Source organism: Geotrypetes seraphini, chromosome 8, assembly GCF_902459505.1.
Source record: "Geotrypetes seraphini chromosome 8, aGeoSer1.1, whole genome shotgun sequence".
In the NCBI taxonomy this organism is placed as follows: Eukaryota; Metazoa; Chordata; class Amphibia; order Gymnophiona; family Dermophiidae; genus Geotrypetes; species Geotrypetes seraphini.
Window position 1 is genome coordinate 121,579,763 of NC_047091.1, and position 23,833 is coordinate 121,603,595.

The 23,833-nt window shown below is 43.6% G+C and overlaps 1 protein-coding gene across 4 annotated transcripts in view; it reads right to left on the bottom strand.

Moving 5' to 3' along the window:
* LOC117364505 (interleukin-6 receptor subunit beta-like) overlaps positions 1–23,082 on the bottom strand; it is a 112,350-nt gene extending 89,268 nt beyond the window's left edge. For all 4 annotated transcript variants that reach the window (XR_004540265.1, XM_033953744.1, XM_033953743.1 and 1 more), the window contains exon 1: positions 23,005–23,082. The gene's annotated coding sequence lies outside the window, so the exon portion shown is untranslated. The remainder of the gene's footprint in view (positions 1–23,004) is intronic.
* Positions 23,083–23,833: the final 751 nt, after the last annotated feature.

Below are 23,833 nucleotides of genomic sequence, written 5' to 3' on the forward strand. Positions count from 1 at the left end.
TGCTCAGCTTAGAAGGAACATTGACCAGGACCATGACTATATTTGATTAAATTGTCCTTTTTGGACTGCTTCTATATTACTACTAAGAAAATTCATGTTTTAGAATAGGCATAAGTTAACTGTTGCTTATATTCAGAAGATGAACGTGTGGAATAAAATATAACATAACATAAGAATAGCTTTACTGGGTCAAACCAATGGTCCATCAAGCCCAGTAGCCTGTTCTAACGAGGGCCAATCCAGGTCACTAGTACCTGGCCAAAACCCAAGGAGTAGCAATATTCCATGCTACCAATCCAGGGCAAGAAGTGGCTTCCCCCATGTCTTTCTCAATAACAGATTATGGACTTTTCCTCCAGGAACTTGTCCAAACCTTTCTTAAAACCAGCTACGCTACCAACTCTTACCACAACCTCTGGCAATGCATTCCAGAGCTTACCTATTCTCTGAGTGAAAAAAAATTTCCTCCTATTGGTTTTAAAAGTATTTCCCTATAACTTCATCGAGTGTCCCCCCCCCCCCCCTAGTCTTTGTAATTTTTGACGGAGTGAAAAATTGATCCACTTGCTGGGATGGTTTAGATGGACTGGAGTGAGCTTTGACGGAGACTTCAGTAGTTGGACCCTAAGCACAGTAATGGGCAGAGCTTTGGATTCTTGCCCAGAAATAGCTAAGAAGAAGAAGGAGTAACTGCTTCCTCTCCTCCCTCACCGACCTGGGATTCCACCAAGCTGTAACCACCCCCACACACTCAGCAGGCAACACCTTAGACATAATCTTCACCAATAGGGACCTAACTGCAGAGCCCCAACAAACAATCTGTACCACTACACCTGTCCCATGGTCATACCACCACCTCATTGAGTTCCAACTCCCGCTCAAAACTACCCCAGCCCCGCTAAAAGGCCCTATCCCACCCACCCAACATCGAATCCCTAACTCAGTCAACCCTACAGTCATGGCCGCCTGGCATTCGCAATCTAAATAAAACCTACACCCCACATCCCCACTCCATCGACCTAGCAGCCTCCACCTGGCACTCCAACATCCAGTCCCTCTATAACAGCCTCGCTCAGACAAAAACACAAATAACCACCAACAAAACACCTGCTCCCTGGTATACCAGCGAACTCTGATCCATAAAAAGATCACCGAGGAAAGCAGAAAGAAACTGGATCAAACACCCAAATTCAGAATCCAAAGCTCACTGGGAAAACACATCTACCACCTACTACTCTCACTTCCTACAGAAAGTCCCAGCCAGATCCAAACAACTCTTTGCCTTTACAAACCAACTCTTCACCAACACCCAAGGAAAAAAACACAATAACCCAACTCAACTTGATAGTGAGACTCTCTTGAACTTCTTCCAGTCCAAGGTACAAACCATCTGCAATAATCTTGACACCGCCACCAGCACCAACCCCCCACCAGCATACCCCCAAACCCAACTCTATCCTCTGCTACTCTATCCCAACTTCACATGGCCACCCATGCTGAGGTTCTCGAAACCCTGAGAGAACTCAAGCCCTCCGGCACCATGTTTGACCCCTGCCCATCCAGCCTCCTACTATCCACAGAAGACGCCATGGTGGAATCTATCCTCCCCATCATTAATTCCTCCCTCTCCATTGGAACAGTACCACTCAGCTGGAAGTTGGCTATTATCAAGCCCACACTCAAAAAACTTGCCCTCAACCCTAACGAACCCAGCAACTACCGGCCAGTCTCCAACCTCCCACTTGTCTTCAAATTCCTAGAACAAATAGTGCTTCACCGATTACACCCCTTCATAGAAGAACAAGCTGCCTTGTCTCCCGCACAATCTGGCTTCTGACCAGGCCACAACACAGAGTCAGTACTCTTGGATATCACAGATGACAGCTGGTCGATACTCGACAAAGGCAGCGCTGCCTTTGACACTGTCGACCACCACCTCCTCTTATCCAGACTCTGTGACCTCGGAATCAAGTACTCTGCCCTCCAGTGATTCACCTCCTTCCTTCACCACAGAACCCAAAATGTCCTACTAGGGCCACACAAATCTGACCCCAAACCTATCAAATACGGTGTTCCCCAAGGTGCCCTTTTCGTCTACGCCTACGTTCTCTCCAGGATGGATTACTGCAACTCCCTATTTAATGGAGTGGCCAAAAAAGATCTCAAATGCCTCCAGCGTATACAAAACGCAGCAATCCGCCTCCTACACAGCCTCAACTACCACGACCCCATCTCCCCAGCCCTCCACGCATAGCACTGGCTTCTGATCAACCAACGCTGTGCATTCAAGGCCCTGGTAATAGCACATGAAAGAATTTATGCCACCATCCCAGCCTACATAGGATCCAAGCTAACCCTATACATCCCCCCTGCCTCTTCCGCTCTGAAATGCCTATGCAACCCCCCAGGAAGGTCTCTCTTGTCAGAAACTGCCCGCAAACGCTCCTGCAGCTACTTCATCCCTCAACTCCTGAACCAACTCCCCCTGCAAATCAGATTACAAAACTCATTTGCTACATGACAGACATTGAAATTTATTAACAACTTAACATCTATTCAGATTCATTCCTAGATTCATTCAGTCCTAGATTCAAATCGGTGAGTCTAAGATCCTCTGGAAGTACTGGCTGCAGGCAGGCATACGCACACTGGATGATGTGTTATCAGATGGAAAGCTGCTTGACTTTTCACGACTGCAACAAACATTTGGTATTGCAAAGTTTCAAGTATATAAGTGGTTGCAGTTGAAGCAGGCCATTCAGAAGGGGTTCCCTGATTGGCGCAACTTAAAAACTCAGTATGGTTTGCTGGGTCTGTGCTTCCAGACAGATTTTCTGGGGCATCAGGCAGCCAAGTGGTATAAATTAATATCTGAATTTTTGAATAAAAAACCAAAAACTAGTCTAAAAGACATTTGGAGTATTGAGACAAAGCAGCAAATTTCTGCTACTCAATGGCCACGGATTTGGACTTGGAGGATGAGATGTACAGTATCAGCGTCTATGAGACAACCATGGTTTTTTTTGTTGCATAGTAGTTTTTGAACCCCTGTTAGATTACAAAAATTAGATAGTTCTAAGTCAAATAGATGCTGGCACTGTCATCTCGATATAGGGACACTGGATCATCTGCTCTTCATTTGTCCCTTGATACTTAAATTTTGGCGATCCATTTGGGATCAAATAAATAGAATACTGGAAGTTCCTTTGGCATTGACGTATGATGTGATGCTGTTTGGTACGTTATTGAGGGCCAAGAGGCCAATAACTCAATACATATAGCTTATTTTGAAAAATTGGGGCAGGTTAAACTATAGTTTTTGGTGGGAATCCTTGTGCCAAACTTATAAATTTGAACGTATGAGTGCAATACAATTGGGACATTATAAGAAATTCAAGGAGGTTTGGGATCCATTGACAAAATTTTGTAAAGACTGATTATTAGTTTTAGCCCTTTGTTTATATATATTCAGGATAGGTGGGGGTGGGAGGGGGGATATGCCTTCAGGGCTTCTTTTACAAAGGTGCACTATGGGTTTTACCGTATGTACCGGTTTAGCGCACACTAGCCAAAAATCTACCGCCTGCTCAAAAGGAGGCGGTAGCAGCTAACGTGCGTGCTATTCTGCGCGTTAAAGTCCTAGCACGCCTTTGTAAAACGAGCCCTTAATTTATTATTTGACTACAATTATTTTTGTCTTGGTCATTTGTGTTACTCTTGATTGTCTTTATACTGTATGAAAGGGTGGGTGGGTGGGGGGAAGGGATATGTATTTATTATATCATTTAATGGAATTAAGTGCTGTTTATTTTGTGCATTGTTTGATAATATGTTGCACTTGATGTTGGTTTTTAAAATGAATAAAGATATGGAAAAAAAAATGATTACAAAACTCATTGATGACCTTCTGGAAAGCTGGAAAGACCCTCCTCTTCAACTAAAATTCAAACTGCAATAAACCCCCATCGCCCCATTAAATTTCCCCTTCCTCCTGACCTGCACTCACTTCTTCATTCTTAACCTATACTTAAGTTGCTGTATAGTCTTTGTACTGTCCAAATGTATTCCACTGTGAATGTTTGCTTGTAACCCGTTCTGAGCTACTGGGAGGATGGGATAGAAAACGAATTTAATAAAGAAAGAAAAAAAAAAATTAAATTAAAAATTGAATCAGGTTGGGCAGACTAGATGGACCATTTGGATCTTTATCCGTCATCATCTACTATGTTACTCGTTCTACTCCACTCAGGATTTTGTAGACTTCAATTGTATCTCCCCTCAGCCGTCTCTTTTCCAAGCTGAAGAGCCCTAACCTCTTTAGTCTTTCCTCATACGAAAGGAGTTCCATCGCCTTTATCATCTTGGTCGCTCTTCTTAAGAAAAAAAATACATACATCTGTATTGCTATCAAGTAAAATAATTTATGTAGTCACACATGGATTTCTGATCATGTGGCCTCCCTATTTTGGGGAGGAGAGGGAGAGATATCTTTGATCCAGCAGCTTCAGCCATGCCTGATGTCACTGTGGGGGTAGTGGGGGGGGGGGGGGAGAGAGAGGACTGCATCATGGGCTTCACTCTCTCCATGTACCCTACAGAGATATGGAGCAACTCATGGGTTGATTTGGTCAGAAGTCCATCTGGGTCAGATGTCTGTTGTATTGAATCTTCCCCAGGTAATACTTTGAATTCTTGTTTAGCATCTTAGTCGATGCAGGGGTCTGACCTGGAAAAATGTTCCTGCACAGGAGTGTTACTGAAGAGCAATTTTGTCAGAAAATTGGTGATATAGGGCAAATGTAGAATACCTCCTCGGAATGAAGCCAGGTTTCCCACTGTGCACTGGTGTGGGTCATCAGGACAGCTCTATCCTATTTCAATTTTAAATTAGCCAGTTGTAAGTATGGGGGTTCAGGACTGTTTCTGGGGAGAGGTTTTGGCCCCCTCTGAGCCATCAAAGGTAGACAATACTCACATCCCATTGAGGAGTTATTACAGTACCACTCTCCTGCGAGTACAAATGTCTTAATAAAAAGATTTACATTCATTCTGCCTTTTCATTGGATAGCAACGAAGATTGCCTTAATGTATTACTGCTGGAAAATCTTCCTGAAATAATGAAGCACTGCGTGAGAGACCTCTGATGGCTGCGGCAGGTGAGCAGTGTTGCCTTTCACTATAGAGATTGCAATTACTCCATGCATGGCTAGGAGACCCTATTGTGCTGTTAAGGACCTGTACAACGTGTACCAGTACGGAAAGATTGCTCTATAAACATAAATTAGAGGTAAAAAAATTATATTCTAATAGCAGCATAGTGTTCAAGGGGTAGGAGACAGCTGTATTAAGGGCAGAGAGGAATGGTTATAGAAGGTAACAGGGAATAAAAAGATAGGACGAGTGTGGGACGTGTCAACACTTTCCTTTACTTTTTAAGAACCAATCTCTATTAACAGTGTACATGCGATTGTTGCTTAAAATTCTTCACTATGTTTCATGTATCCATTTGACACCATCTACTTATGTCCTATTTAAAGCAGATATTTGTAATCTTAGAAATAAGAAAGAAATGCTGACTTAATTTAATTATTCCTTAAATGGTTATCCATATGCAAATCATATTTTACATCAAAAATTCTATGAGAATCTTTTCTTGGGGGTACCGGCAGGAGTGGTGTAGTGAGGGTGAGAGGTGCCCCCCTCCCCCACCCTCATCTTCACCCCCGCTCCTTCCCCGATCCCCCCTGCTGCGCATGCACCCCCTTCCATCGTGCCTCTAGTTGTTCACTGCCACGAGCAACAAGAACACACTCTTTGCGACCCCGTCAGTTCTCCCTCTGACGTCACCACCTATGAGCGGCACCCGGAAGCGACGTCACAGTCGCAAGGAGCATATTGACATCGTTGCTCGAGGCAATGAACAACTAGAGAGGTACGGGGAAGGGAAGTGGGGAACGCACATGGTGAGGGGAAGAAGTGGGGAGCAGAGAGGAGGAGGGGTGCTGGCACCCCCACCAACAAGGCACCTGGGACAGACTCCCCTCCCCCCCTTACTATTCCACTGACAGGCAATTCCCAGGTTAAGAACGAGTTATGTTTTTAAAGCTATTCTTTTTAAAAAATTCTTTATTAATTTTGAAAACTACAACAGTGCAATACAACCAATACAACTCATAGTAATACAATAAAAGTACATTCATCTTTCTCATGTTCATAATCATCCTTCCCCCCCACCCATCCACCCAAACAATTATCATTACATATAACACAAACGTATATCATAAATATCCTATCTATTCTGAATAATGATATCTTCATACCCATCCCAATTATAAATATTCAAAAATCAATGTATGACATAAAGAATCCCTCTCCCCCCTGCCCTGGATATCTACCATAGTAAAGAACAAACTGATTCACAGTCAACAAACAATTACAATGAGGTAACATAGGATGCCAATAGGCCCCATATTAATTTAAATATATTACCATGTCCTAAATTTTCAGCATTTATTCTTTCAAATCTATAACTAGAGCAAAGACTTGCCCACCAAAACGAAAAATTTAAATGATCACATTTCTTCCAATTTCGGGTGATCATCTGGATGGCTATCCCAGTCATTATAAGGAAAAAAGACGACCTCTATATTGATCTAAAGGGGGTTGAACATGTAATATTGTACCACAAATGACTGCCTCATAAGTTAAAGGAATTGGTGATTCCAAAATGTTATTAATTTTATCCCATATTGACCAATGAAAACAAAAACAAAAACTGTGGATACAGATGTTCTGGAGATAATTTATTAAATACTGACATATAAAACCATGAAAATTCAATTAAAAAAGTGCAATGATAAAAAATACAGTGATAAAAATTCAACCGGACCCTACATGGTCCGTGTTTCGGCGAACACGCGTTCCTCAGGGGTCCAATGGTTTGCAAACTCACATATAAAGAATTGGATTGAAAACAATCTATTGTCTTTGACCTCCAAAAGCTAAGTATCAATGGACAATAGAACAACAGATGATCCAGTGTCCCAATGTCTAGATGACAGTGCCAGCATCTATTAGACTTGAAACTATCCAACTTATGCAACCTAACAGGGGTCCAAAAAGATCTATGTAATAGAAAAAAACATGTCTGTCTCATAGAGCTATTCTTAAGCTGGATTTGTATGTAACTCAGAACTTGTAGATTTTAAGATTCTTGCTACTTATCTCTGCTCCGAGCTGACAAAAGGGCCAACTGTCCCTACCAATGTTCCCTCTAAGGTATATCATGTCCAACCAGTGGCGTAGCAGGGGTGAGCAGCGCCCATCTCCCGCTCTCTTCCCCACCCTCCCTGCCGCATGCGTATGACCCTCCCCCGTACCTTTTTATCTTCGGCGCGAGCAGCCACAAACTAGCTGCTCGCACTGGGTTCAGCACTCCCTCCGACGTCACTTCCTAGGTGCGGGTGCCGAAGCCGATGCGAGCAGCAAATTCTCTCTCATGCTTTGAGTAATGACTGAAATATCAGAAACCTCCCCACTAACCTTGTACCCATTGGTGTGTGGTATTAAAAAATGTTGATCAACCAGATACAAAAAGTCCCAGGATGAGGATAAGACAATCTGACACCAGCATGGTACAAAGGAGATGAGTTTTAGATGAACACAGACCTAAAGCTTGCGCCGAAGTTAAGGTACAGGGGGAAGGGAAGGGACGCGCATGTGGCAGGGGGTGGGGTGCAAAGGGGGAGACCATGCCTGGGGCAGACCGCACCCCCTTTATTACACCACTGTGCACAACCATACACTGTTCTTAATGTGGCCATGCATCATTCCTGAATCTGCTACAGGAGGAGTGTAGGAGTCTATGTATGTCAATGGAAATACTGCTCAGTAGAAGCCACAACCACGTTCTTAAGTTTGAGTCATTCTTAAGTCGGGCGTCTGTAACTCAGGAACTGCCTGTATTTTCTTGCATTATCCTTCCTCCCTCAAGACCGAGGGCAGGATGCGCAAAGCTCTAGCAAACTGGTGAGTGATTTACATTTGCTGGAATATGCTCAGCATAAATATCATGCAAATCATATACACACTGTTTGTGCCGAGTATCCCGGTGAATGGTGCCTGTGCACAAGAGCTGAGCGGTAGATACAGGCCCTGTATAATTCCTGATTGCTGGAAATCTCAAGTAAGGATTTTTTGTTTCACATGTAATGTGATTTGTGTGAGTGTGGGTCCCAAGCCCAACAGCTGCATTCTGACCAGACGCAGGACATACACTCACACAAAACACACACAGCTACTGGCAACTCCAGACCTGCTGGAAAATTTGGCATGGTAAGAGATGGGCGTTCCCTTCTGTGCATTATAAGGTGTGCTCATTTTAATACTAATAAACTCCTTGTAATGCACTTGCATAGGGTTCTTAGTGCTGGCCAGCGACGAAGTAAAGAGGAGGTGGCGGTCCACCCTAGGCACAGTGTTGGTGGGGGGCACTGGCAGCCCTCCTCCTCTCTGCCCCTCCGCCTCTTCCCACTCCTCACATGCCCTCCCCCCTTCCCTATCACCGCGAGCAACAACTTCAATGTGTTCCTCATGCTTGCGTCAGTTCTCCCACCGACATCACTTCCAGGTGTCATGCATAGGAAATGACATCAGAGGGAGAGCCGCCGGGGACGTGAGGAGTATGTTGAAGTTGTTGCTTGCAGCAGTGAACAACTACTGGTATGGGGAAAGGGAGGGGAATATGCACAGCAGGGGGGGAGATCGGGGAAAGAGCGGGGGGAGGGGCACCTCCACCCTGGGCACCTCTCATCCTCACTACGCCACGGGTGGTGGCTGCTACCATGATTGATAAAAGCCCCCGAGAACCCCTTTGTGCACTAGAGGCTAAGCTGCCTTGCAAGTAAGACTAGCTACAAGCAGTCTTACTTCCAAGGCAAGTTTTTGAGCATCAGGGTCGGACTGCTCAGTAGTCCAGGGATGTACGTAGGCAAAGTCTCCTCTGAGACTGAGCAGCTCACTAGGTACCATTTTTGGTAATTCCAGAAGCAGTCGTTCTCCCTTTCCCCTGAAAACAGCTCCAGGATATTCCAAAGCCATGCAGATTTCTGTCTTTAACAAAATTTCAGTGCAGTGTCTTTGTGATACACAAATGCGGGAGCACAGGACTTATACATTTCTAATGAATAGCTTGAATTTCCTTCTGTCTATCGTACCTTTTGCCAGGCTCTAATCATTTATCTCAGATTTTTCAGAGAAAATAAAAAGTGCAAAAAATTCCCAGTAGTACATCAAGTAAAGTTTAAAATAAACAGAATTTCGCATGAGAATACTTATATTAGCTCTACTTATTCAACGTCTCCCCACACACCAGTTAGCCAATAGGCCCAATCAACCTGTCTTGCACAGCTGCATAAGTTTTCAGGTTTTCTATCAATAAATTATCTTAATTGAACTAGTTAAACTTTCTCTGAAATGCAACTTAAATTTACTAGGAAATTTAAGAGGAAATCAATAAAACTTTGGAGCAGAGTAATTTAAAAAAAAACCAAAAAAACCCCAACAAAACCCTCTCTCATGCTTTGAGTAATGACTGAAATATCAGAAACCCCCCACTAACCTTGTGCCCATAGGCGAGTGCTATTAAAAAATGTTGATCAACCCGATAGAAAAAGTCCCAGGATGAGGATAAGATGACAATGTGACACCAGCGTGGTACAAAGGAGATGGGTTTATTAGATGAACACAGACCTAAAGCAGCCATGTTTTGGCAGTTGCTTATATCAGGGGTATGATATGTAATTTCAACTTTCTCAAAAACAGTAATCTTTGTGACAGAGTAAGGTAGGGGAGGGTCATTAGGATGGGCAGACTAGATGGGCCGTGGCCCTTATCTGCTGTCTATTTCTATGTTTCTATCGTTACAGCTCATTTACACCAAATATTGAAGGTCACCTGTCCATTTACCTGTGTTTCTGTTTTGAATGTTATTATTTATTTGTTGGGATTTATTAACCGCCTTTATGAAGAGATTCACCCAAGGTGGTGTACAACAGGTATAATTCAACATAAAACTTACAATTTTGTTAACAGGAATTATGAGTGTCAGAGCATTTAGCGCTCCGGGCCCATGGTACAAGCCTCTATCATGGCTTAGTAAAAGGGGAGGTGGGGGGAGGGATAAACATTAGTATTTAAAGAATATTTTTAATATTGTTTTATCTATAACAGAAGTGATAAGTCTCTCAGTTTAACTGCCAAAGAACTTTCCAAAGTATAAGTCGGGATAAGCTTTTTAAGAGGACATTAGGGCAGGGGTTCTTAACTTTGGTTCTTGCACCCCTTTAACTGATCAATGAAACCCACACATCCCCTCAGTGGCATAGTAAGGGTGAGCAGCGCCCCTCCCCCATGTTGGTGTTCGCTCACCCTTTGACGTCACTTCCTAGGCATGGGTCCCGGAAGTGATGTCAGAGAGAGCGCCGATGGCAACGTGGGCAGCAACCTCATGGGAAGCAAAAAAGGTACAGAGGAAGGCAAGGGATGCGTAGCAAGGAGAGGAGCATGGGGGGAGGGCAGAGAGGAGGAGGAGTGCAACGCCCTTAGCAAAACGGCACCCTGAGCGAACCGCCCCTTTATAGATCATAGATAGCTAGTGTAAAGGATACTGGCCTGCTCTAGCAAACCAAGGGTGGGGCGGTGGGGGTGGTCTGTCCTGGGTGCAGGGAGTTGGGGGTTCTGAAACAGTTGCAGAGCCATGTACGCATGCGCAGTCGTTGGCTCCACCAGTCCTCACCCCTTCTGATGTCAACTTTCTGTTCCATGGTGGGGAACCGGCAGAGTCGACCGCCATGAGCATGTACCCAGAGGAGAGGGTGCTCCGCTACGGGTAGCGAGCAAGTTAGGTATACCTAACATATTTGTATATGTACATCAGTAAGGAAGCCCTAATCCTTTACATGCCAAAGTAGTTAAATAAAGGATGTGCACTGCCATCATAGTGGACTAATTTCCAACCCAGTCTTTGGGGCACACAGGATATCCACAAAGACCATTCCGTTTCTCAATCTACACTTGCTCACTTGGAGCGCTGATCTCTTCCCATGGCTTCCAGTATCACCTCTATGCTGACGACTCCCAGATCTACCTCTCTGTGCCAAATATCTCTACTGTAACCCAGACCAGAGTCTCAGCCTGTCTGTCTGACATTGCCACCTGAATGTCTCACCGCTATCTAAAATTGAATATGGCCAAAACAGGGTTGCTCATCTTCCCGCCTAAGCCCACCTTTCTGCTTCCTTCATTCTCCATCTCTTTGGACAACACTTTCAACCTTCCTGTTTTGTCTGCTCGGAATCTCAGGGTCATCTTTGACTCCTTTCTCTCCTTCACTGCCCAGATACAACATATCGCTAAAACCTGCTGTTTCTGCCTCTATATTACCAAAATCTGACCCTTTCTCTCTGAGCACACCACCAAAACACTTATCCATGCCCTCATCACCTCACACTTGGACAACTACAACACGCTACTCTCAGGCCTTCTGCTTAGCATTCTCGCTCCCCTCCAATCCGTCCAGAATTCAGCTGCACAACTTATATTCCGGGAGAGCCGCTATACTCACGTTACCATTCTCCTAAAGTCACTTCATTGGCTTCCCATCCATTTTCGTATACAATTCAAACTCCTCTTACTGACCTACAAATGCACTCACTCAGCTGCCCCTTACCATCTCTCTTCACCTATGTCCCCCCCACCCCTTCCTTTCAATATTTCCTTTATCTACGGGTAAAGAAAAAAGTCATTGGGGGCCAGATCAGGTGAGTAGGGAGGGTGTTCCAATACAGTTATTTGTTTACTGGCTAAAAATTCCCTCACAGAGAGTGCCATGTGAGCTGGTGCATTGTTGGGATGCAAGAGCCATGAGGGACCATTTTTGCACACACCTTTCTCATGCCAAGATTTTCAGTTCAGATTTTCCTGTTTCTCTATCAATGTTTATTTGTTCTGCTATGCTTCTCACAGTCAGCCGACTATTTTGACGCACAATTCGATGAATTTTTGCAATGTTTTCATCAGGTCTGCTCGTTACTGGCTGCCCTAACCTCTCTTCATCAGCGAAACTTTCTCTCCCCGAAGAAAAATATTGAATCCATTTGTACACTGCTGTTTTCTTCATGGCATTATCCCCATAAACTTGGACTAACATGCCCTTGATTTCACTTCCACTCTTTTCCAAGTTTAACAAGAAATTTAATGTTTGTTCATTGCTCTAAGTCAAGCTCCGACATTCTCGTGACAGTCCACAAAAACATGGAACGACAATAATGAACGCCACTCAGCAAGACACCGCCACATGTCAACACAAACAGAGCTGTGAAACATTGATTTACCAAGGTTATGAATCTTACTGAGCTGTTTGTACAGTGCTGCCATCGTACGCACATGGTGGCAAGTTCATGAACTTAATTGCTGACCCTCATAAGGTCTATTTGCAGTGAATGCAAATATTGTAGATCTCATACATTTTCTTTGCAGAAATCCTGAAAACCAGGCTGGGTTGTGGACCTTGAGGATTGGATTTGAGGACCACTGCTAAGAGGGGGACGTCTAACCTTGGCCCTTGCCAGGTCAGGTTTTCTGATTTCCCAAATGAATATACCTGAGATCTATTTGCATACAATGGAAGCAGTGCATGCAAATAGATCTCATGCAAATTCATTGGGGAAATCCTGAAAACCCGACTGAATTGCGGCCCTCAAGGACTGACGTTGGACAACCCTTCTCTAAGAATATTGCAGCCTTCCTATTCATAAAGTTTTAAAATAAGGTTTTGAGATATGGTGTCTAAAAAGAGAGGTATCCTTGGCTCTTGAGGCATGTATCCTTTGCTGAAAGACCAGTGGTGATTTCATTGGTGTTAAGCCACCCCACTGTTATAAGTTTGCAACTGGATCACTGGGGGCTATTTTACATTTGAGGATTTTCAGGTTAAATATCAAAGATATATTGAAAGAGACATTTTAGATTTTTATTTAGTGTTTTTCAATTATGGGACGAAGTGCTTTTGATCACTGAAGGGTGGAATGATTTATGGATTATTACACTTTCTATCCCACGTTTCATCCATTAATGTCAAACAGTTTACAACAGAAGTAAAATCAAGCAAAAATAAGATACTACAAATATATGAGGGAAAATTCAAAAAGTAATGGCAAAATACATTTAATGGCTTATTACTTTTCTGCATAGTCCCTATGTAAGGCAACGCATTTGTTGTATCGTTCAACTAGCTTCTGCATTCCTGCAGAGAAGTTTTTCGGCTGCTCCCGAAAACCACTTCCTTTACTTCATCATGCTTTGTCTTTTGTCCTCCGGACCGCAGTGATGCACCCATATCACGTCGCCAGTGACAATTCTCTCCAGAACACTCGGATCTTCTCAGAAACTGGGTCGCAACTTCCATATGCTGTTGCTTGTGCAGATCAGTAAGCTGTTTGGGAACCCATCATGCGCAGACTTTGCTGTATCCCAAGTCATCATGCATTATTGCAAACGCAGATCCATAGCTGATATCCAAATTTGCAGCCAATTGAGACCCTGTTATCTGTCAGTCTTCTCTAATCAAGGCATCCGCTCTGTCAATGTGCTTTTGAGTGTGCGATGTTGATGGGCGACCAGAACAATCTTCATCGGTTACAACCATTCTTCTCACTTTAAGCCTTTTTACCCACTCATAAACCTTTTGTTGATTCAGGGTGCTATGTCCTTATTGAGTCAATATCCAACGGTGAATTGAGATTGCTGTTGCCCTGGTCACAGCTTATTTCACACATTGTACCTCATCTATGGAAAGACACATTGCTGATTCTGATCTCATAGAGCATCGAGGATAGTAAACAGCACCCTTGATAGATACCAAATGATTGCCTGGAAGCTCAACATCAAAACCTTGTCCTTAACTATAACATGTGGCCTCACAGGCAACCAATATAGCTGCCTCAAGAGTGGAGATACATGCTCAAATTTGCCAGAACCAAAAATCAAATCAGCTGCCGCGTTCTGAATCACCTGCAATGCTCTACACCACAGTTCTTCAACCGCCGGTCCGCGGACCGGTGCCGGTCCGCAGAAAATTCCTGCCGGTCCGCGCAGGGCTGGCGAGATGGACGCTGTTAAATTTCCTGCCCTGGTGGTGTTCGGGGAAATCTGTTCCGCCCAGCCTCGGGCGATCAAGACAGGCTGCTGACGTCGGGCATTCCCTCTGAGTCTCGCCTATGCGGAAACAGGAAGTTGAAAAAAATAGGCGGGACTCAGAGAGGGAAGGTCCCGACGTCGGAAGCCTGTCTTGATCGCTGCCCCTGCCGAGTCGCCGAAGAGAGCCGCGGGGAAGCGGCAAGTAGAAGGGAGATGCGCGGTGGTCAGCGTGCGCGGTGGGGGCAGCGTGTAGATTGGGGCCATCAGCAGCGTCTGTGCTGAGAGTCTGCCCACGTGCAGGATGCGGCGGATAGGGGCCTCCGGCTCGTCTTGGGCGGCAGGGCCTGCGGTGCAAAGTTTTTGCCGGCTTGGGGGGGGGGGGTTGCGAATGTGCAGGGAGCCTTCAACAGTGGCTGTCTCCTCTCCTAGCAGCTCTATACTTACCAGGGCAGTGATTCACTTTGGCAACTTTACCTTCCTCAGAGGCAGCAACGACTTAAGGCTGCCTAAGGAAATCACTGCTGCAGGCAAGTACTGAGAGCTGCTGGATGGAGAGGAAGCCACTGTTGGAAGCTGGGAAGCTGCTGGATAAAGGGAGAGCTGCCACTGCACCTGGAGGTAGAAAGAGAGATGCTGCTGGGAGGGGAAGAGGGAAAGGGATGGTTAGAGAGTTACTGTTGGATAGGGGGGAGGAGGGAAGGGAGAAGGAAAAAAGGAAGGAAACAGCTGGCAGGGAGATTAGAGGAGGGAAAGGGGAGAGACAGGAATGAGAAAGTAGAGAGAGATTGATGCTGGAAAGGGGATCAGCAGAGAAATGAGAGAGGGATAAATATGCTAGATCTGGTGTAGGAGAGATAAAAATGAAGAAAGCAGTGAAGCTGGAATGAATGATGTAAAAAGGAGAGAGGAGGCACAGGCTGGATGGAAAGGAGAGAGGGGCATAGAAAGAAGTCAGATACATATGGAAGGAGGAGAGGCCAGACAGTGGATGGAACGGGCAGACGCTGGAAGGAAGAGTGGAAAGAAGATGAAAGCAGAGACCACAAAAGGTAGAAAAAAATCATTTTATTTCTATTTTGTCATTACAATATATCAGATTTGAAATATATATCCTGCTACTGCTAGAGACATAACTGGGGACTGCAAAGCCTAACACTATTTCTATCATGTGTGACTGCAGTATTCTGTTAGCATGATATTTCTGTGTAGCATTCTGTAATAATTTGGCTTGTTCAGTTTTCTTGATAGTAGAGGGGATATATGTGAAGGGGAGGGGAGACAGGGGTTTTGTTGGTCCTTGCTCTGAATATTTATATTTATAAAATGACAATTGTACAGAATATTGTTTCTTTTTATACTTTAATAAAATACGTTCAATATAAAATCATAACTGAGGCTTGTGCAGATGGGATCAGATGGTTTGTGGGGACCGAGCTTGCGGAGACGGGCGAAAATGTGTTTTTTTATTTCGGTCTTAGTAGTTTGCCGGTCCACAAAATAATTCTTTTATTTCTGCCGGTCCACGGGTGTAAAAAGGTTGAAGAACACTGCTCTACACCAAGAAGCCATTCCAAAGTATAGCCGCACATTACAGTAATATAACCTCTGCAATATCTTACTTTGCAATACTAATCGAAAATCGTACCGTGGTAACATTGGTCTTAGTCTACTTAACCCTTTATTTGGCATTGTTGGCAGAAGCAACATTGTGTCTTCTATGGCTCTTATGGGAGATCTGCATCTCCAAATGCCTGTTTACTTGGTACTGTTACTCTCGTTCAACAACAAGTTACATAAAGCAGCCGTTTCACCATTTGCCAATTATAGGGTTAATAATTGCATTTGAAAAAAAGATGACCTTACTACTGCTAACACTTGAGGCATCATTGACAGCACAGAATCCAACAACATACCCAGTACTAACATTTGTTTACGGACCAGGATTTTCATTCAATCAGTCTCCACCACCGCAGGCCAAGAGAAATCTTCAACTCTCTCAACCAATAATACATCTGTTTTCTCAAGATTCAAGGCTAACTTATTCTGCATTATCCAATCATCCACTATTTCCAGACACACCATCAATCTCTCCTTAAGCTCACTTTTCCAATCATCTATAGGGAAGAAAAAATTGCACATCTGTCCACATATAAGCGGTAGCTGACACCTAACTCCTCAAACACTCCACCTAAAGATGCAAAGTAGATATTAAAAAGCAATGCTGAGAGTGTAGACCCTTGTGGTACCTGCTTACATACTGGCTCAGTCTTAGATATCTTAGTTCCATTCTTCACCTGAACAGACTGATCTTGAAAATTCATCTAAGATGTTTCACTGCAAAGAGGAAGGAGGAAGGAATTCCATGATGATACTCCCCCCCTCCCCCCCAAATACACAAACTCGAGGATCTTGTGGAATCAAATTGAGACCAGGAAACTGGCATGGCAACCAAAAAATGAACCTTTAGCAAGCTAAAACATGCTAAAGTCTTTATAACTGAGCTACATTGTTAGAAAATAGCATCAGTCTTGGACCTCCACATCTAAGACTTTTGTAGGAGTATGTGATCCTTGGACATTATATTTGCCTTAGGATACCTTACTTGCATGTATTAATGCATAATCAACTAAAGTACAGCAATGTGGGTGCAATATTCTCTCTCAGGGACCCTTTTACTAAGCACTAATGTGTGTTTAACTCAGGATAAATGGTCTAATCCATGACACATTAAAGCATTTTACACTAGTTTTGCCATCCGAGTGCACTGTGTGTGGTATTTATTTATTTTTTTTTTGAGAGGGGGCATACCAAAGGCAGAGAATAGGAGAAGAAGTGCTATTCAACTAGCATGTTGATATAACCAGCGTGTTAAATGGTTAATGCATTCATAATGCGGGAACCCTAAACAGGAGACAATAAGTACTTTTGCGTTAAGTTTTTAAAATGGCTGTGCACTAATGCTAACCAGTGGCATACTCAGGGTGGAGCAACCCCTCCTCCAGGCAGCGGAAGGTGAGATGAGCGGACGTAGAGCTGCAGTATGGTGTGCGTGGCTGTCAGTTCTGCCAGTCCCCAGCCTCGGAACAGGAAGTTGACATCAGAGGGAGCGGAGACCAGTGGAGCTGATGGCCACACCCACCAGATGACAGCCCTGCGTTTTCTCCCTGCACCCCCTTACTAGCTGCACCCAGAGTAGACCATCCCTACTGCCTTGACCTTGGTAAGCCTCAGATGCTAACACAAGTGCATGGCCAGAAATGGGCTTGAGGAATGGGGAGGACTCATGTCAGTGAACGCTAAGCCAATTTACAAGTGTAGCATAGTAAAAGGGCCCCTTAATCTGGTTGCCTTTCAGTTTAAGGTGTTGCTTCCCAATAGTTCTAGAAGCAGTGGCATAGTAAGAGGGGAGCAGGGGAGGAGCAGACCGCCACAGGTGCTGTCTTGGTGGGGTACCAGCACCTCTTCGCACCCCCTGCCACGCTCGTGCCCTCCCTTCCCCCCACCTCCATACCTCTTCAGATCTTTGCCAGTGTGAGCAACTTCTTTGGCCTGGCTTCCCTCTGAAATCACTTCCGGGTTGCGGGGCCAGGAAGTGACATCAGAGGGAAAGCTAATGCAAGTGCGAGCAGCAGGCCTCAGAAGCTGCTTGCGCTGGAAAAGATTTAAAGAGGTACGGGGAGGGGGCGAAGGCGTGAGTGTGGTGTGGGGGGCAGAGAAGGAGAGGGGGAGTACCACCGCCGTGAGCACCTCCTACCCTTGTTATGCCACTGTCTAGAACAGCTGATCTTTAGTAAAAACATATAGGATTTAAATTCTAAATATGGTGCTGAAAAATCCGCCCTGATAAAAATTAGCACTAAGTGCTATTATATTAAGGTTTATTTGTGCTTGATATACCACATTTTCCAGTGTATGGATAAATGCAGTTTACATTTCTCTCTATTCAGTTACTCTATTTTCCCTATCTTTCCTAGTAGGCTCACAATCTGATTTTGGTATCTGGGGCAATAGGGTTAAGTGACTTGTCCAGGGTCACAAGGATCAGCACTGGGAATGAACTCACAACCTCAGGGTGCTGAGACCACTCCTCCTTACTAACAACATTCAAGAGTTGGGTGCTGTTTATAGAATAATGCTTAGTACCGGACTCTGCATCCAATTTTGAGCAGGAGGATTTATACCAACTGAAACCTAATGTAAATTCTCATGCTTACATTAGGCATGAATCCACCTTATTCTGTAACAGTGCCCCTGATCCACCCGTGCCCCTCCCACAGCTGTGCCCCTTGTTCAGAATCCATATGAAAAATTTACACACGGATCCCAGAACTTTTGTTTTTAAACATTTTTGCTTCTGCTTTTAGCCCCTCCCTATTATGTGACCCTTCATTGTTATCTTTTTCTAAAAAATTTGGAGTTCCACCCCCTCTCCCATTGTTGTCTGTATGTCTGTCTATTTTTGTTAGGACAATCGATTTTTAGCTGTATTCTCTTACAAGGTGCTATTGATTATTCCCCTAAGGTGATATTGTAAGTCACCCTTAATACCTTGTAACTAAGTGTTGTTCAATCAACTTTTATTGGCCCTCAGAGATGTCACCCAGGGATCAACACGATCATATCCCTCGGCTTTACACACCCAATCGTCATCGGGTCAAAAACTAAAGTGCAAATGGTATATTCTTTCTTTTTTCTTTTTTTCTTTTTTTCTTGGAAAAATAACTTAGATCGGGTGGCCAGCCGTGTATAACTAACAAAAAAGGGATAGTAGCCCTGAAGAAACCCCCTTTTTAGGGGTGAAACATGTCGGCATATATATCCCTTACCAACTGCTACTTACCATCCCGGTGAAGCTAAGTATTTTCTTTAAAAACTCACAGTTATATTTATTGTTTTAAGATTATTAATAAGAGTTTAACACACAAGAAAAAAAGAAAAAAGAAAGAATATACCATTTGCACTTTAGTTTTTGACCCGATGACGATTGGGTGTGTAAAGCCGAGGGATATGATCGTGTTGATCCCTGGGTGACATCTCTGAGGGCCAATAAAAGTTGATTGAACAACACTTAGTTACAAGGTATTAAGGGTGACTTACAATATCACCTTAGGGGAATAATGTCTATTTTTGTTAACATATATGTGAAAATGTTCCTGTTACCCCTTTTTATATTTGTAATTTGCTTTGAAACTATGTTAAGTGTTTGAATCAAATTTTAATCAACATGAAACATGTACATATATTTAAATTAACAGCCTATTAGCACTGCTAATCAATTATAACAGGGGTAGGGAACTCCGGTCCTCGAGAGCCGTATTCTAGTCGGGTTTTCAAGGATTTCCCCAATGAATATGCATTGAAAGCAGTGCATGCAAATAGATCTCATGCATATTCATTGAGGAAATCCTGAAAACTCGACAGGAATACGGCTCTCGAGGACCGGAGTTCCCTACCCCTGAATTATAAGCACCCAATTATCAATGCTACTTGGCTTGTTTAGCAATTAATTTGCGCTCACAAATTAGGCATGCACCCAAATTTACACATGCATGTTTTAATGCTATTTATAGAATTAGCCCCCGAGTCAAACTTGAGTTCCCAATATTAAGGATATATTAGCATGACCTCAGCGACATCACTCCATGCTCAATAAGATTTCATAGCGTGAAGCTTTATGTGCTTTATCGTCATAGGCCTTAGCTGTAATTTTGTAAATTTCATAGAGTATTATAAAAGTTTCACTTATATAGAATTAGGGCAGTAATGCCCAGTTTTATTTTAAAAAAATTCCAGCTTCTTTTCAGTTGGTGAATTACTCCAAGAATCCTATGTAACTAATGACAAAGACAGTGCAGCAAAATTGCCATTTTTTTTTTTTAATCAGCAGGTGCAATAATCAGGCATCTGATTTATTACACAAAATTTAACATTTTGCTGAAAGAAGAAAGCATCATGATTTTTTAATTATGTGATATTGTCTTGACTGTGGGCTCAGTGGTGTAGTAATGGGATAGCGTGGGGGGGGGAGCGGTACGCCCCGGGCACCATGTTGCTGGTGGTGCCGGCACCCCTCATCCTCTCCCACCTCTTCCCATTCCTCCCATCTACGCGTACCCCCTTCCCATCCCCTATACCTCTAGTTGAAGTTGTTGTTCACGGCGGTCAACAGCGTGCTCTTCGCAACCCCATAGGCTCTTCCGCTGACGTCACTTTCGGGCGCCACGAGCAACAACTTCATCTAAAAGTACAAGGGAAGGGAAAGGAAGGGGGAGGGGCGCTTGGCCAGCAGGATCGGGGAAGGAGCGCCACTGTGTGCGCTTAGGTATGTAATGATGTATATCACCTAGAACTCTGAATAGTTGTGAGTAATAAATATTTTAATAAATAATTATGGGCCTGATTCTAGGAATTTACAGATTATAAATTTTTATTTTCAAGCCAACAAGGGGCTTTTAGAGGATATGGGCTCTCTTTTACTAAGCTGTGGTAGAGGTTTCTGCCGCAGCCTAGGGCGCTAAATGCTCCGAAGCTGCTCTAACACTCATAGTAAAAGGGGGTGATAATAATTCTGTATATACTGGTGTTTTTCTATCGCAAAATGACATTTCAGGAATCTTTTTAGGTAGAGTCCATTTACATTAACATACACAAAGTTTAAAAACTGCTGTACTCTCAATTCTCATGGCTCTTGCCGCTCTCATTCCTTCCACTCCGTTCTCACCACCTTCTGCTTTCCATCAAACATGGCCGATTTAGATTTAAATTCAGATATGACAGCTTTCTCAGATGAAAATTATATTACGTTGACCTTCCTAAAGGTCCAATATGCCACTTATCCTCGGTAGTAATCCCTGGAACTGTCTCCCAGAGAGCCTCTCTGGCTCACTCAGTATCTAAATTCCGCAAGCCTTTAAAAGTGAGAAACTTGATTTTGCGTTTCTTAATAAGTCTGTTCTGCTCTTACAGCCTTAAGCGTAGAGTCCAGCTTTTCAAAATGATTAGGGGGTTCGAAATAGAGAATGACACGGGGACAAATTTGCCCCCATCCCTGCAGGATCTATCTCCCTCACCATCCTGTCCCCTCGAGTTCTGTCCCTTCCCTGCAAGCTCTTGTCCTCATCTGCACAAGCGGAAATGGCACAGGGATGGAGATAGGTCCCATGTCATTCTCTAGTTCTAAACCCAATGGAAATTACCCCTCCCTGGACACAGTCAAGGAGTTTGTTCAATATTAGTGGCATAGTACGGGTGAGCGGCGCCTGGGTCAGTGTCACCCCTCCCTTGCTCTCCTCTGCCGCGAACATACCTTTTTAACTTCTCCGGTGTGAGCAGCATGCCCACGTTGGGGTCAGCTTGCCCCTTGACCTCACTTCCTAGGTGTGGGTCCCGTAAGTGATATCAGAACGAGCGCCAAGCAGGCAGCAACCTCGCATCGGAGAAATAAAAAAAAAGGTACGGGAGAAGGCAAAGAACGGGGTGGGTGGGTAGAGAAGAAGGGGTGTTGCACCCTTAGGAAGATCGCGCCTGGAGCAGGTGGGGACCCACCTTACTATGCCACTGCCCACACAGCTGGCTCATAGGATCTCAGGTCTTGAGGGACTTGCAATTATGAGATCAGTACAGGAGTCCTTGTTGTAGGCAATTCCAGTCCTCAAGAGCCGGAGCCAGGTCAAGTTTTCAGGATATCCACAATGAATATGTATGAGATGGATTTGCTTGCACTGCCTCCTTGAGATGCAAATCTATCTCATGCATATTTATTGTGGATATCCTGAAAACCTGACCTGGCTCCGGCTCTTGAGGACTGGAATTGCCTACCCCTGGTCTAGGCATATCAAACCTGCCCAAAGCCCCTTCCCTCCAAAAGAGAAACTCTTGCCCTTTTCATGTAGCAGTAGCCCAAGAAGAAAGGGAAATAGCCAGATCCAATTCAAACTATCCACCTGCCATAGTAGCAGCAGGATGACCTAGGTTGGGATGATTGGAGGGGGATCGGTTATAACAGAAATTCTCAAAATTCCTCTTTGGTGAGGTTTATAGCAAGTTTTTCCTGTTAACCAAAAATCAGAAGCTCCGAGTATATTTAAGAGAGAAACATCTCTAAATGAAATAAATTAAAGCTACTATGTCCATAGGTAGCAACACCATGTACTTTATTTAAGGAGCACTCACTGAATAACCAGTAAAATTAACTCTTTTGTATAAAATGCTGTTTTATTTTTTATTGAATCCTTCATTTTTATGAGCTGACAGCGGTTTTGTAGTGCGGTAAGACAAGACATCTGAAGAACATTGGTATTCCGGGATGCTTCTCGATGTATCTAGTGAAGAACTTATACATTGCTGAAACTCTGGCTCCTTACCTAACAGAAAATTTCACTTCAGGTAGAAAAATCACAGGATCCCCTTCAGAGGGACTAGTACCCCTCCCCTTTTTTCAAAATTAATGCCCACTCACAGGATATTCTTATAGAAACCAGAACCTTCCATTAATAGTTAAAAGTTGAGAAACATAAACAAACTACAGGCCAAGTCTCTCTAGAATTTCTTTTCAGAATTTAAGTATTGTTTCTTTAAAACTAAAACGGGAAATTCTCCACACAGTGAAACCATCTTCTACTTTTGTAAAGATTACTGTACACTGTCTTAAGTGTGTCATATTAGGCTAAAACTTGTATTGGAAAACTTGCACTGTAACCTGTTTATTATATTAGTATTAGACCCTTAGTATGTGTCAAAGTTAGGAACATGGGCTAGAAACCGAATTAAAGAAATACTCTGAGACTGCAGTTTGGAGATGCACCTTACCTTGACTTCTTTTTTCTTGGTGGAGGGACTGTTGTGACTGTGCTGTTTGCCTGTCTCCCAGTACAACGTGTTTCCAGCTGTGGTCCATTCATCGTAAGCGCGAGCCGTCTGTTTATAAATACAGCCACATGCAAATAAGTAGGCGGGGACAAGGCAGGCTGTTTACTGCTGGGCTAAGAGGCAGACAGCGACAACAGCCTATCAGCTGACAAAGGAGGTGGGGATAATTTAGTCGCTTGTAATAATTACTGTTTTGTAAGCAGGCTATGGTCAAAACGAGTACTAGGGTACCAGCCCGCTTAACATATTAAAAGAAATCAGTCCAAATCTTTTGGGAAAATCCACTGATAAATTTATTCTACTTCACATTTTAATAGTTGGTTTTTTTTTTCCTCCACACTGAAACACCTCAGATTTTCCTCCTATCAGATTATTTTTCTCTGCTTTTGGAACATATCAGTAAACTTTAATACTTATCTTCTCTGACCCACTCTTGAATCCCGACCCGCTTTTCTCTACCACCGCACTGTTTGCTTTGAAACACTTGCATTCGATTTTTTTAAATCATGCACCTGCCAGTGAGGATCTGAGCCGCATCAACTCACTGTCAGAAAAGTACGGATTGGATCTTGCTTTCTCCTGAAAATTCTACAGTGGTGCAGCTAAAAATTATTTTTGAGCAGTTTAATAAGGCAAAGTAACGGCAGGAAGGGAAATACGAAAAACAAGTTAATATACAGCTTCACTATGGAAGCGGCTTCTGAAGTAGAAAAGCTTTGTATATTTGCTAGTAATATTTGAACCCAAAATTAAGCATCTTTGCTGTATA